Source organism: Lactuca virosa, chromosome 5 (genome assembly GCF_052849685.1).
Source record: "Lactuca virosa cultivar CGN04683 chromosome 5, Lactuca_virosa_CGN04683_v6, whole genome shotgun sequence".
Lineage (NCBI taxonomy): Eukaryota > Viridiplantae > Streptophyta > Magnoliopsida > Asterales > Asteraceae > Lactuca > Lactuca virosa.
In genome coordinates, this window is record NC_136430.1 from 175,053,144 (window position 1) to 175,067,632 (window position 14,489).

Consider the following 14,489-nt stretch of genomic DNA (forward strand, 5'->3'; position numbering starts at 1 on the left):
AGGGACTGCAAGTTTTTGTATATTAGATAAGGAGGATAAATGTGTTCTCACAGAATTGTATTCTTGTAGAACGTAATTCTCGTCTGGTATTAGTCTCACAAAATGTCAATCTCGTAAGAACGGTTGGAATCAATCGCTTATGGACCATTGAAGAAGATCAATGGCATTTGTTTACGAATTGTATGGAATCACGAATTCTAATTCTGTTGGAATGAAATCATGAATTATAATTCTGTTGGAATGGAGTATGGATATTTTCTCACTGATTTATGCATGTTCTACAATTTTTGGTTTTTCTCACTGATTTATTTTTCATTTGCTAATGCATTATTGGAATCTAAACTACAATTTGGTTTTGTTTTCACAAAAGTTGATGCTTGAAGAACGGACCACAAAATTGAAAGTGATTCTAAGCAAAATTATTCTTTTAGAATGTATTAGTGTCGTTGTTAGATTTTGATGTTTTCTTTCCCATTTTGAAATTTTTTTTAGTTTTATTCTTTAACAATAAATGTAATTCTTAACAATTGTTACCCGTATTCTATAAGAAATAATGTATTTTTTGTTTTTATTCTTTAATTGATTGCTGAAGAATTTGTTATTCTACAATAAGTTTTTAAAGTAATGATCAAGAAATAGGTTCACGAATATTTTTATTATTTATGGTTCAAGAATATTTTTATTTTTGAATACACTCATAAACATATTCTGTCAGAATGTCCGAATTAAAAGAATTATAATTCGTAAAATCGGATTTTTAAAATTAATAGAATCTATGATCTCTTAAAATATGTAATTTTCCTTTATTAAATCTATATTAATTGACTAAAATACCCTTGTAATTAAATTAGATGATATTTTCAATTATATTTAATTCAATAATATATATTAATCACTTTCTTAAAATAAGTAAAATTGATTGGCCCACATTTATACATACAATAACACAATAATTACTTTGAATAGAATAACCTAAGCCTATATATATATATATATATATATATATATATATATATATATATATATGATTTCCAAGATCCAATATTAAACGTGTATGATGAATTTAGTACTCAAATACTTTTAATACTTGATTTCCATACCGATACCATATATATATATATATATATATATATATATATATATATATATATATATATAAAATGAATACATGTACATTATATGTATATGAAATTATTACCAAAATACCTAAAAACCTACGCATGTGTAAGTAAATTCACCATAGGACCAACAATGTACATAAATATACACTAAACCAACCCACACAATTCACACATAAAGGAATAGAGTTTGTACTCTCCAAAAATCCTTAAAAGATTCATGCTTACACAAATTGAAAACTATTAATTCTTCCACACCCAAAGTTAGACACAAAGAAAAACGTGTTGGCATTTCCCTTCTCAATTGAAGCTGTCAGGAAACACCAAGAGGTCAGCAACCCGTCTTTTTCTTCTTCCTCCTTATTCCTGCCAAGAACCACTCCTGCCTTCATCTTTTCTACTTCTCTTGTTGTCAAGAATCAACAACCAAATATGAAAAACCCATCCATTCTCTTCTTTATTTCCTGTCAATAAACCTCCAACCATACACTCAATACATCCACAAATACAACATATACAAGATATCTATACAAGTATTACCATGTACTCAAACAATCCCATTCAATCTCATGTGTACATAGAAATCATAAGACATTTACCTTTAGATCTATGTCTTTGAGTTAATTCACAGCTAGCCACCCCATTGTCTCGTTAGTGAATTTTTTCCCTTCTAAGAAGCAAACAGGCAGAGCTGCTGCCCAGTATCCACCATCGACTCCAGAGCAGTCTCCCACCATCCCCACCTTTAGCCTTCACTATCAGTCCACCTTCACTACCAAACCTTCCCATCAGCGATGTTGTTGCTGCTTGCCTTGCTCTATCGGACCCCCTTCTTGTACCTTCCCCTTTGCACCTCCCCTTCTCTGGTTGAACGAGGACTGCCGAGAACCTCACCAGAGCTGCTATCATCGCTTGTTTGCTCTCTCGGATTGGCCTTGGCTTCCTCTTCTTCGCAAATTTCGTCTCGAGCAAGGATGCTCCTTCCGATTCCCTTCATCTCCAACTCGATTTCGTACCAGAGGAATCTTCTGTTGTTTATTTGTGTTTCTTTTCCTGCCTGCATCTTCTTCTCTCGACAACCAAGGCATGATGGCGCTTTCCTTTCACCCATTGATCAGGCATAGAACGTATTCCCTTTCTCCTTGCGATAGATTGACAAGCATCAGACTCAAAAGAAAAGGAACCCCTGCCTCTTTGTTTTTCCTTCGTGTCTACTTTCGTTCGTTTATATTCCCTTCCGTTTGACCGATCAAACAAAAGACGAGGGCGTAAAAGCCCCAAGTCCTTCCAACTTTGATAAATTGACCAAATAATCCCGTGCTGCAACATTCATTTTAAAATAAGTCCCAAACCCCAAACATTGAATCCATTTATTCAAAACAACCCCTCCCTTGATTTATTTTAGCCAAATCAGTCCAAATTAGGTTAGTAAAATTACCAAACAACCCCTATAGTTTAGTGAAGTTACAAAACAACCCCCATAGTGTAACATCATTACAAAACAGTCCCGAAATTATTTCAATGTTCAAGAATTGTGGCATTGCGGTTTCTCATGACAAGTTTCTCAAAATAAACCGAATTCGAACAAATGAACTCACGCTTCAAGGGTGAGTGTTTACACCCTTTATAATATTTCTAATTATTTCGCGCGGGGGGGGGGGATACATGTGCCTATATACTTTGTTTATGCAAACAAATTATCGTTTTATGCGTAAATACAATAAGTCTAGTTTATAAAAATGTTATTTTACAATGTAACATGTTGTTACAAATGAACTAGTATACACTTTCTGTTGGATTAATGTCTAAGTCCATAACTATATTTGGTATGTACTTGACCCGACCCGGCATGGTCCATTTGGGTTGCACTTCACCGACACAATTTATATGGATAGTCTTTCGAGAATAGTATATTTATGATTTATATTAATATATTATAAGTTCTAATATATTAATATGGAATCATATTATTTAATTAGTATTGATCAAGAATTAATTTAGAATTAATTAAGTGGTAAAAAAAACTAATTAAATATGGACTCTTATATATATATGGAATAAGCCAAGTTCATTTAGGTTGGGCTAAGCTTTCATGGATGGTCCATGGAGCTTTTAACCCATGGATCCTATGTAAATGAAAGGTCATGGGTATTAGGGTTTACATGGATGTAACCCTAATCCTCCATAATATAGAAAGGGGTCCTTGGCTCACAAAATTGGCACAAGTGTGTGAAAATAAGAGTGGGCCGATTTTAGTGTGCATACATATTATCTCAAGTTCTTCCAAGGTGTTTTGGTAATTTGTGATTCCATTTGAGGCTTCCACACTATTGGGGCTAAGCTCTTAAAGCTTGAAGACATCAAGCTACATCAAAAGGTATGTCATCTAACTAGAACTTTGTAGTATAGGTGCTTCATAATATGCTAGTTAGGATGAAACCTTGGAATAGTTAATATTTGCATGTATAATAGAGAAAACATAGATCCAAGGTTTATAGGGTTGCATGTACACCATAGGAGTGTTAGAATGCTCAAAACCCAATAGTGGTATCAGAGCCATGGGTTGTTTTCTGTTATATTGATGCAAATATTTTATTTTCAAGTTGAAAAAAAAGGAAAAAAAAACATGACGTTTGTCAAATTTTAAGATAATTACTTGTTTTGTGAAAAACGAATTATTTGTAAAATTTGAATCATTTGTTATATGAGTTGAATTAGGTCAAATTTAGTAAAAGATAAAATGATATGATTATTTTATTAGTTTTAAAAGTTTGATCTAAATGTTTTAAGGAGTTACATATTTTGTCATAAAATTTTGGAGCTCAAAAGTTTTTTTTAAAGTTGTGATCTTAAGGGTTTTTGAAACTTCCATAAGTTATGGATATGAAAGTTTTTTTTTTTAAAAAAAAAATTTTGATTCAAAGTTTTTATGGAGTTACAAAATTTAGTGTTAATGTTTTAAAGAATTCCATAACTTGTTCTTAAGTTATGGAACATGAAAAGTTTCATCATAAAACACCATTAATTCCATAAGTTATGGAATCCAAAGGTTTTCAAGAATTACAAAACTTGCCCTCAAGTTTTGGAATTTGAGAATAGTTTTTTATGAAAAAAAGAATTGAATTCTAAAACTCTTTGGTTCATAACTTAAACAATTAATTAAATGGTTTTAATTTTGAGTTTAATAATTGGAATTATGATGTTTTGTTGAATAGTTCAAATTAACTCTTATGGACTTTATTAATAGTTAATTAAAGCGTTTAATTAAAAAAGTATTATTAAATCCATAAATATATGGTTTGAGTTTAATTAAATTAAAAGTCTAGTTTAATTAATAGATTAAACCACCAAGTATTTTAAATGTCTAAAATACACCCTTATACTATTATAATATTAAAAGTTTAATATATTATATGTATAAGAGCAAGTCGTCTTACCATTAGTATGCCTCATTCACGAAGCCGGTCTATAAGGGGGGTATAAGGTTACTGCCTATAAAATGGCAGTTTAATGGGTGTCCACTCTCACTCACCGTTTCCTTGACCGGTGGAGGGTCGTTAGCCGAACAGGTAGGACAAGGACTATAATTCTCCCTTCATTATAAGTATAATGATAAATACTAAGTAACTAAACACTTATAAATTCCCAATCTTAGTTACTTAGGAAAATGTGAATAAGGTGCTAATCCATGAAATTGCACTTTGCACTTTGTTTAAGCTGTTAGTGGAGCGTGTGTGGTTAACCGGCACACTAACCTGGACTTAACAAGGTAGGCAAAGGGTAACTTAATGTTTATCATAGTATCGTTGGAGTGTGTGTGGTTAACCGACACATCGATTGAGGGGTAAATATTAAGGGTACCAAGTATATTTGCATGGTTACTTCACACCTTGTTTTGTGATCCTCGGCATCCCAGTCACAAAACCTGAAGGGCACACTCGAGATTGAAACATGCCATTGAAAAGTTCAATGAATCTCAAAAGAATCTTGGAGTTTCAAAACCAATTAAAACCTAATAATACATTTCGTTTATCTTGGTGGAAATTGGTGAATCGTCATTCACCTACCTTCAAATATTTATAGCTTGGATTACGGCATCCCTCTTCCAAGTTATAAAATAGTTTGTTGGGTCCTAGCCTTAATATATCATATTGGGTGTTATATTAAGGACTTAAATCAACTTTACGTGAATTTCTCCCATTGTTGATGTCTGGTTTAGACAACAATGATCTTCCCAAACCAAGCTTTCCTAATGAATATGACTTCCCGAGTTTGGCTCATGGAAGTCATACTTCTCTTCCTCCACCTCCTCCAATTATTCTCCCTAACCCACAAGTTCAAGGTCACTCAAGCCCTAATGGCAAGCAAGGTCTATGTGTGATCACATCTTAGAGATGAAGTCACATATTGACAAGCCGGGAGAGTTTGGTGTCAAAGTCTTGAGAAAGTTGGATGTTCAATCACTTTCTAAGTCACATAGTGAGTTCCTTTGGGACTACTATGAAACAGACTATGACATGAACCTTAATGATCATATCTATTTGCTTGGTGCTGCTGAATCAGCAATGATTTGGAACGATAGTAAAGCAAATTTGATTAGAAGATCAACTTCCTAAAAACTTTTGGACAGTGACAATGGTGACACTGGAAATCCAGAAAAAGCATTCTCTTCCCAATGGAAAGGGATTGGCCATAGTCAACCCGGATGACCAAATGGTAAAGAGAAAGGCTAAGTCTAAGATAGTCCCATTACCAAAGGGTCCATATGTTTATTTTGCCAAAGGAAGGGGCGTTGATTGCAAAGCTGCCAAATTTACCTAAGGATGTTAAAGTCAATAAGTTTGACTCTACATCAGGTAGAGCTCATTATCTAACTCTGTTAAGTTCTATTCTGAGATCTTCATTACATGATGTGACTGGGTCACATGTTGATGTTTTAAGAATCAAAGAATAGAGAGAAATCTTAAAGGAAGTATATGCTGATTCTGATCGCGAAGGTGGATTTCGATCGCATCAGAATTTTGAGCAGTTGCTTAAGAAGTTATGATATATTGCTAAGGAATAGATAACAACAATTTTCAATGTGGATTGTAAGGATAAGTTTTTCCGCAAAGTTTTAAAATAAAAGAAAAATTGTTTAATTTTATTTATTTGAAGTATCCTTACAATGGCATTTGTGGAAAATTGTTGCTTATATGATTCCACTGAAAACAATATTGGAAAATGGATTTGATTCTTTCATTTGTGGTAGTGTCTAAATTTACCAAATCAGGAAAGTTCCTCATCACCCAAGTTTCAATTGGACCGAAACTTGGAATCATGCAAGTTGAATAGTATGATGAATGAGAACTTTCAAGCATTGGAAAATCAAGACTAATTACTTGTTCACATGGATGTGTGAGTCAAGTGAAGGACTAAAGGGATCGAGTACACATTCTTGTGCACTGGTCATGTCCACCACAAAGCTCGTTAAGACTATTTGATTTACTAAAGTTTAGTAAATATGGTTATACTTACAAGTTTAAGTATAATTCTGAAACATTGGAAAAGTCTCAATGTATGGCAGAACGAATGGGAAGAATCAAATTAGGCAGAAAGATAAAAGTTTCTCAAATCTGAAAAGATGGGAGAGTACTTTAGTATCATATTTGTGATCATCTTAATGATTTAGAAATCATATCACAATTAGTCCTCTAAAGGTCATCTTAGTGCATTCTTATGACTAAGAAGAGGAGTCATGAATTGTTGAAATGGTTAGATCAGGAAGATGAGTCATACTTCGTTCCAAAACAATTCTTAGAGTCATACTCCAAGATTGTAACTTGAGTGACATATCTTAAAGAAAGGTTTAAAACACTTGTCAAATGTAAGAGTAAAAGTGTCCTACTCTTGTACATTTGAAATTGGTAAGTTGTGATGTTTTGGATAAAACAAAGACCAACTAAGGCCAATTGTGTGAAGTGTTTGTCTTGATAAAGAATCCGCACTATCTCTTGAATATTTGGCAAGATAGTCTTATATGTCAAGAGGATTTTGGGAGTCTTAAAGATCCTAAAAAGAATTTCAAGAACTAATCAAGAATAAAACCTGAGGTTCTTCACTAGCACATGACTTGAGGTTTATAACCTATCGTGTTGACATATTCTGTGTCCATTCCAGTTAAAGTTGGCTTTGCATAGGAGTTCTGAAAGTTCTCAATTGGTTGCATAACAACTTGGAAGCAATGGCAGGCCCTGTACTGCCAGGTAGCAAGAAGTTAAGATTGCATAAGTTCAGTCCATATAAGTTTCGATTTGTCATTATCCTTGTCTTGTGACTATGGTTTTGACGATTCACATGGATAAGAACACATACACCATAAAATCTAAGGGTCATAAGGTTTCTCTCCGATTCATGAAAATGATGGTGAGGAAACACTTCCACCAAGTAGATTTGAAGCAGATGGCAAAAGGTCTAAACAATTGAGACTATGATTACGGCATCCCTTTTCATAGTTCTGAAACTGTTTAGACACACATGCATGCTATCTAAGGAAAGGTGTATGATTTTGATAAAGTTTTATGAAAGCATATCGTATCAGAAATCTGAACTTTGGTAAGAAAGTCAGTAAAGTATTGATTTCTAGAAGTCCAGCTGATTTCTGAGTACATGTCAAAGCTAGTGGGAGCATAAGTGTTATGCTAATAATCATCATGTTAGTGGGAGCATGATAATTATTGTTAGTGTTGCAAGTTAGCAATGTTAATTATAGAAAACAAAAGTTTCAATTCGTGAGGCTGCAGGGATTGAAAAAGTTGTTTTGCTATAATTAAGGGAGAGGATATACTTCATTTCAGTTCTAAAGGCTTAGATTGAGACCTTAATCATCTTTAGTCAAGAATATATATGAATTTCATGTTGGATTGGTTCAACTTAAGGAAATTCTATATATTGCGTTCTCAAAATTCGATTATGATTACGACATCCCTCTTCATAGTCAAATTTTGAAACATGGCAAATAAAAATATTGTAGCAAAAGACTGTTCTAGAATCATGTCTTTATGTGAGGCATCATGAATCGTGTACCATTTGCTTTGGGTACAGGATCGATTGCATGTGCTATAATATTTGTCATTTCTAAATTTTTCCAAATGCCCAGAGGCATTAAGAAGGGAAAAGGTCTAGAATTGGATATGACTAAAATGATTAAGCAATTGTCGAGGACAATATGAGGTTTACCAAAGATTGGTTGCTCAGGGACAGTTGGAAGTATAGTGCTAATTTTGGAAGGACCATATTGACATATTCTGAAAAGAGGCATCTCTTATTCAGAAGTGATAGTCAAAATGAGAATATGGAGTTGTCTCCATAGGTGGAAGTTATCTGTAAGATTAGAAAACTTAATGCAAGAAGCATGTCCAAAGCAATGTACTTTGAATATGAGACTTAGTTTCCATGGAGTTGATCTCCATTGGAATACCTTATAATGACTGTTGACAAGTCTTTGTGACTTTGTACATATTCATTACAGGAGGGTCAGTGCATATAAGTTTAAAATCTAAACAGATTTCGATAAATGATAGGAATTTGAAATTCTCACATTTTTTGATAAGGATTTGGGAGTGTGAAATTAGAATCATTGAAATTATGTTCAATTGGTTTATTTCACAAAGTAAGGATCATAGACAAACATAGAGTGCATACTTGGTGTATGGCAAAGCTATTGTTTAAGAAAAACATAGTGTACATGCTTGGAGCATGGGACAACTAGTGTTTTTAATTCAAGTATAAAGTTGATAAAACCGAAACAATGAATAATGAGTAATCAGTATGGTGATAAATAAAAGTGTTTATTTATATTCATAGGGTTTGATACCATATTTGATTCATTTATTCTTGTGTTTCACTTTGCATGTTTTGACTTCCAGAATAACTAAGTCGCTCTTCCTGAATGATTAAGTTATTCAAACCATCCACAGTCGGTCATATGTTGGAAGTAGATATGAATCAAGACTGTCATGGGTTGGTTTGTAGAGGTCCAAGTTGGTGGACAAAGTGGTGCTACAACACTCATGATTGCTCATAAGTTCTGAGTATTGGATTCAACTCACGCTCATTTGAATCACTTCATGGATTTTATCACGAGTGATCATGAGACGATAATATCTTATATTCTTCAAACCTAGAGATATGAGTTGTTACTATGAGTTGGTTATACATTGATTGCACGAAAACGCATTTGGTAACTCGATGTTATAAAACGAGCCTTTGTGTATGATTCAACAAGTAGTAGAACAAGCCATATGAGTCGAAGTTTATCCATTCCTTTTACCTTCGGGATAATAGCGATATTTGTGGGCCCCTCGATGATTTAGCGATGACACATGTGAGTGCTTGGCCAAGCCAAGACTGATTTGATTTGTTCAATCAGTCAGTCATCATAAATCGAAAATTGGGAAACAACAAATGGACAGAGAGAATGATTATAATCCATGTCTCAGTCCATATGATATCTAGAATGGAGGAATATATGATCCCTTATCTAATGGACAAGTCATTGACAAGGACAGAGTTCGACAGCGGCTTTAAGAGCTACGATTGCCAGTTAGGTTTTGAAGTCATACTCAATAATAGTTTTAGACTTATCCAAGTGGGAGACTGTTGGATTAATGTCTAAGTCCATAACTATATTTGGTATGTACTTGACCCGACCCGGCATGGTCTATTTGGGTTGCACTTCACCGGCACAATTTATATGGATAGTCTTTTGAGAATAGTATATTTATGATTTATATTAATATGATATAAGTTCTAATATATTAATATGGAATCATATTATTTAATTAGTATTGATCAAGAATTAATTTAGAATTAATTAAGTGATCAAAAAGAACTAATTAAATATGGACTCTTATATATATGGAATGGGCCAAGTTCATTTAGGTTGGGCTAAGCTTTCATGGATGGTCCATGGAGCTTTTAACCCATGGATCCTATGTAAATGAAAGTTCATGGGTATTAGGGTTTACATGGATGTAACCCTAATCCTCCATAATATATAAAGGGGTCCTTGGCTCACAAAATTGGCACAAGTGTGTGAAAATAAGAGTGAGCCGATTTTAGTGTGCATACATATTCTCTCAAGTTCTTCCAAGGTGTTTTGGTGATTTGTGATTCCATTTGAGGTTTCCACACTGTTGGGGCTAAGCTCTTAAAGCTTGAAGACATCAAGCTACATCAAAAGGTATGTCATCTAACTAGAACTTTGTAGTATAGGTGCTTCATAATATGCTAGTTAGGATGAAACCTTGGAATAGTTAATATTTGCATGTATAATAGAGAAAACATAGATCCAAGGTTTATAGGGTTGCATGTACACCATAGGAGTGTTAGAATGCTCAAAACCCAACACTTTCCACATACATATTATAGTTATTTTATGGTGAAATAACTAGTCTACACAACCAATACTACATGATAAAAAAATATATGATTTTATGTGACACAGTATGTCATAAAAAGGATGTCATAAAACTTTGTACTATTTCAAGGATTCAAACTATTTCTATGCATGTACATTTTTATTTTAAATACATAAAGTTTATATATGTACCTAATTTGATACACACCTCTTTACAAAAGCATGTGCCTTACACTATACACACTTGTCGTATATACTCGGCTTTTATAAACTCTATCTCTTTCATTTTGCCTAGTAACTTTTTTACTTATAAGTTTGGGTTGAGAGCTATTCACGTTCCATAGTTAAGGACTTTTTAGTGAGACTATATTCATTAGCTGAGTCTAAACACTTAGCATACCCATACTACTAGAACTGTTAATATTCAAAGTGAGATATGTATATATAGCTATAAAGGGTTGACATCCCCACCTGTGGTTGCCAGCTACAACCACGACCGATCAATCAAAGCAGGTCGTAAATGTCTACTATTGTTACTACAACGTCCAATGAAGTGTTGTAGGGGGAACATTCAGTCACATAGCTCGACTATAGGACTCACTATAAATATTAACTAGAATCTCTCTCTCTCTCTCTCTCTTACTACAAACCATGGGCTTGGTTGCTTTCAAAAGTATTTTAAGTATGGATTTACTTATGCAATAATATGGTGTGGTTTTCAAGTATATTCAAGGATTCTATACAAACACAGTTTTAAGTATGGATTTACTTATACAATGATACATTTTGGCTTTCAAAGAGTCTTTACAAACAAAATTTAAGTATGGATTTACTTATAAAAAGATACATTTTGTCTTTCAAAGACTTTTTACAAACACATTTTTAAGCATTGTAATACGTACAAAGAAAATACTTTTTAGACTTTTTAAAAGTATTACTGCTGTTAGCAGAAAACCTGTAACGCTCACCAACCTTGTGTTGACCCTCAAAACTACATGTATTCTCAGGATATCACTAAACAGACATTTAAGAAGGATTGGATTACTGGTGACCTAGTTTACTAGTTGTTGTATTATCTGCCTATATGTTAAGGCAATTCATGTACTATTATTATCTGTAAGAAACTTGTATTCAAACACCAAGATGAAATACAAATGATACTTTGTTTATTGTCGTACTTGTGCTATATATTCAGTTTACCTGTGATCCACGAACTTAATCGCACATTCCTACGTGTTCCTCCGCCTCGTCTGGGGTGTGACAATTAATACAAAACATAAGCATCAAAAGGCCTTACATCAATATTCTAGCAGTCTACGAACTCCATAAATCTCTCAGCATATAATTTCATTATCTATTAGTGCCTTCGTATTACTACCTGTGATAAAAGAAACTGTCACAACTAGCATTTAACTAGGAAAATTCTATTCTCATGTAATCATTCAACTATTGTAAAGCATGTAATCTAAGTGAATATCAATCAATGCCCATTTAAATACATCTCTTATGTTCATTTAAGGGTTGAAAACCATAGAGATCCAGGTTCAAGTTCATTATGGACTAGGATTTCCTTATTGGGCCTAATGGACCAATAAGCATTCAATTCAACTATATTGGACTTGGAAGCCCTATTTGGATTCTAAATGGACCCACTTCATAAATCCATAATATTTTGGACTAGAATGATTCATACTAACCTTAATGGGCCTTATTGGGCCATAACAACTCCAATCACCCTAAAGAGCTATAAACTTCCTTTCTTTCATTCAAATGGGCCGTGAACCATTTAATGAGCCCAATGGGCCGAAAAATAATATTGGGCCTATAAAAATTCGAGCAAGCCAAGAGTTTGGGCCCAACACCATTTTCTTCATCTCACTAGGCCCATTCTCGGCCCAATGAGTAAAAGAAAAGAAAAATAAAAGGAAATTAGGAGGATTAATGAAAGTTAGCCACCTCCTTATTGCATGGTGGATCTCCATGCACATCACCTCACTCCTTCTCTCCTATCTCTTCTTCTTCTCGACCGAAACACCTCACACCACCCTCATTCTCTAAAAAACCTTTCAAACACTCTCAAGAACATCCCTCCCCTTCCATCAAATATTTTCGAGAATTAGAGCTTTTCAAGGAGACTTTTCATCCAAAATCACTTCAAGCTACACTCTTGTGGTAAGATCTTGAAAATTTGAGTTGATTTAATCCATGTTTAGCTAACTCACTCATTATAAACACCTATTCTCATGATTTTGCTTCCTAGAACCTCCTAAGTTCGAAAACCACTCAAGGAGCTTGCTAGAGCCAAAAATCACATCAACTTCTTCCACTTCTTCTTCAAAACCGAGAACAACAAGCAAAGGTGAGTTCATACCCCCTTGTTATCGGTTTTTACATGTTTTTAGGGGAGAATACAAGTGTTTATGTGTAGATCTATACATTTATGCATGCTATGTGTGCTTTTTCTTGACTTTTGTTGTGTTTATGTGCTAAACTCGATGGATCTATAAAACTCTAACAAAAACAAGTGAGATTCTTAAACAAAAGCACCCTAGACATCATACTACAATGTTAAACGTATCATAAATGCCTAAGTTGTGAAAAACAAAACAAGATCTTATGTAAGAATCATTTTTGGAAAATAAACCAAAATTTAGGGTCAAGAGTAACACCCACAGTTTTATAGGGGCTAAAAGGGTATTATTAGCTTAAAATGAGTTTTTATAACAACCATATTTTTCCTAAGGGTCAAAAGTGTAAAATTTAACATTTTGGGCCTTATTGTGGGCCTCACGGTTTATTAAGCCCAAAAATTGCAAAAATATAAAACTTTGGGGATTGAAATGTATTTAAACAAAAACATGAGCCAAAGATGAGAATAATTGAGACTAGGGGCTGAAAATGACACTTATCGCAAAATTTGGGCCAAAAATGTTAAATTTTGCAAAAATGGGCCGAAAATGTCATTTTACGCAAATAAGGGGCTGAAAATGTAATTTTCTGCAAAAATGGGTCGAAAATGTCAAAATATGTATTTTTGGGCGAAATCCGTAAATTACTAAACATTTGGGGCGAAAATACAAGTTTTTATAAATTGATGGGCTAAAATGTGATTTTTAATTAAAATGGACCATAAATGACATTTTATGTAAAAATAAGTCTCTAAGTGTTAATTTAGTTCTTAAGGGACCTAAAGTGTAATTTTATTAAACACAAGTTCAAATTACAGAATTTTGAAGTATCACGCTAGAAATAAGATTATAACAATACACTAGATTTTTATAACTGTATGAATAAATTTTTCCGACTAAATGAACCATACTATAATAAACAAACGAAATACAATAAGGGTACGAATATTGGGCCTAATTTCCTATACATGCTTATTGTGCCTTCGTGATCCGGTTACATGATTAATGGGCCCAATATATTCATTTCATGTGTATTGGGCCTTAGTGACCCAATAACATGCTTAATGGGCCTAAATTATCCTTTACATGTTTATTGGGCCTTAGTGGTCCGTTTACATGATAATTGGGCCTGAACTATTCGTTGTATGCTTAACGGGCCTTAAGTGACCTTCTGCATACCTAACAAGCATTGAAACAATTTACACGTCTAATGGGCCACAAGTGTCCTTTTTCATGTTTTGTTGGGCTTTATCAACTTACATCCATATATCAACTAGTGTTTGTAAACTAAATACATATAACGTTATACATATTCATGTGGAAATACTTGGGATCTAGTGGGACTTGTCGGTTGACATCACCGAGTGTATGGTCGTAGCCTGTAGTTATAATCAGAGTCTCCTGGAGGGAGAGCGAGAGTTTGTGTATAGATCTATACGGGGTGACCCCTCACGCCTTAGCTGTTCGCTACAGCTAGACTAGGCCAGTCTAGGGCGACAAAACCTTGATCAAATACCGACGTTTGGAAAAATGCCAAGACAGGCAATTTAGTCATTATCATGC

General features: G+C 33.8%; 1 long non-coding RNA gene across 1 annotated transcript; it reads right to left on the reverse strand.

The window, feature by feature from the left end:
• Positions 1–1,161: 1,161 nt before the first annotated feature.
• On the reverse strand, positions 1,162–2,503 carry LOC145114200 (uncharacterized). Its single transcript, XR_013710949.1, has 2 exons — positions 1,718–2,503; positions 1,162–1,582 (listed from the first exon to the last, which is right to left on the reverse strand). It is a non-coding gene; the product is annotated as an uncharacterized LOC145114200 (long non-coding RNA).
• Between the last annotated feature and the right edge of the window lie 11,986 nt (positions 2,504–14,489).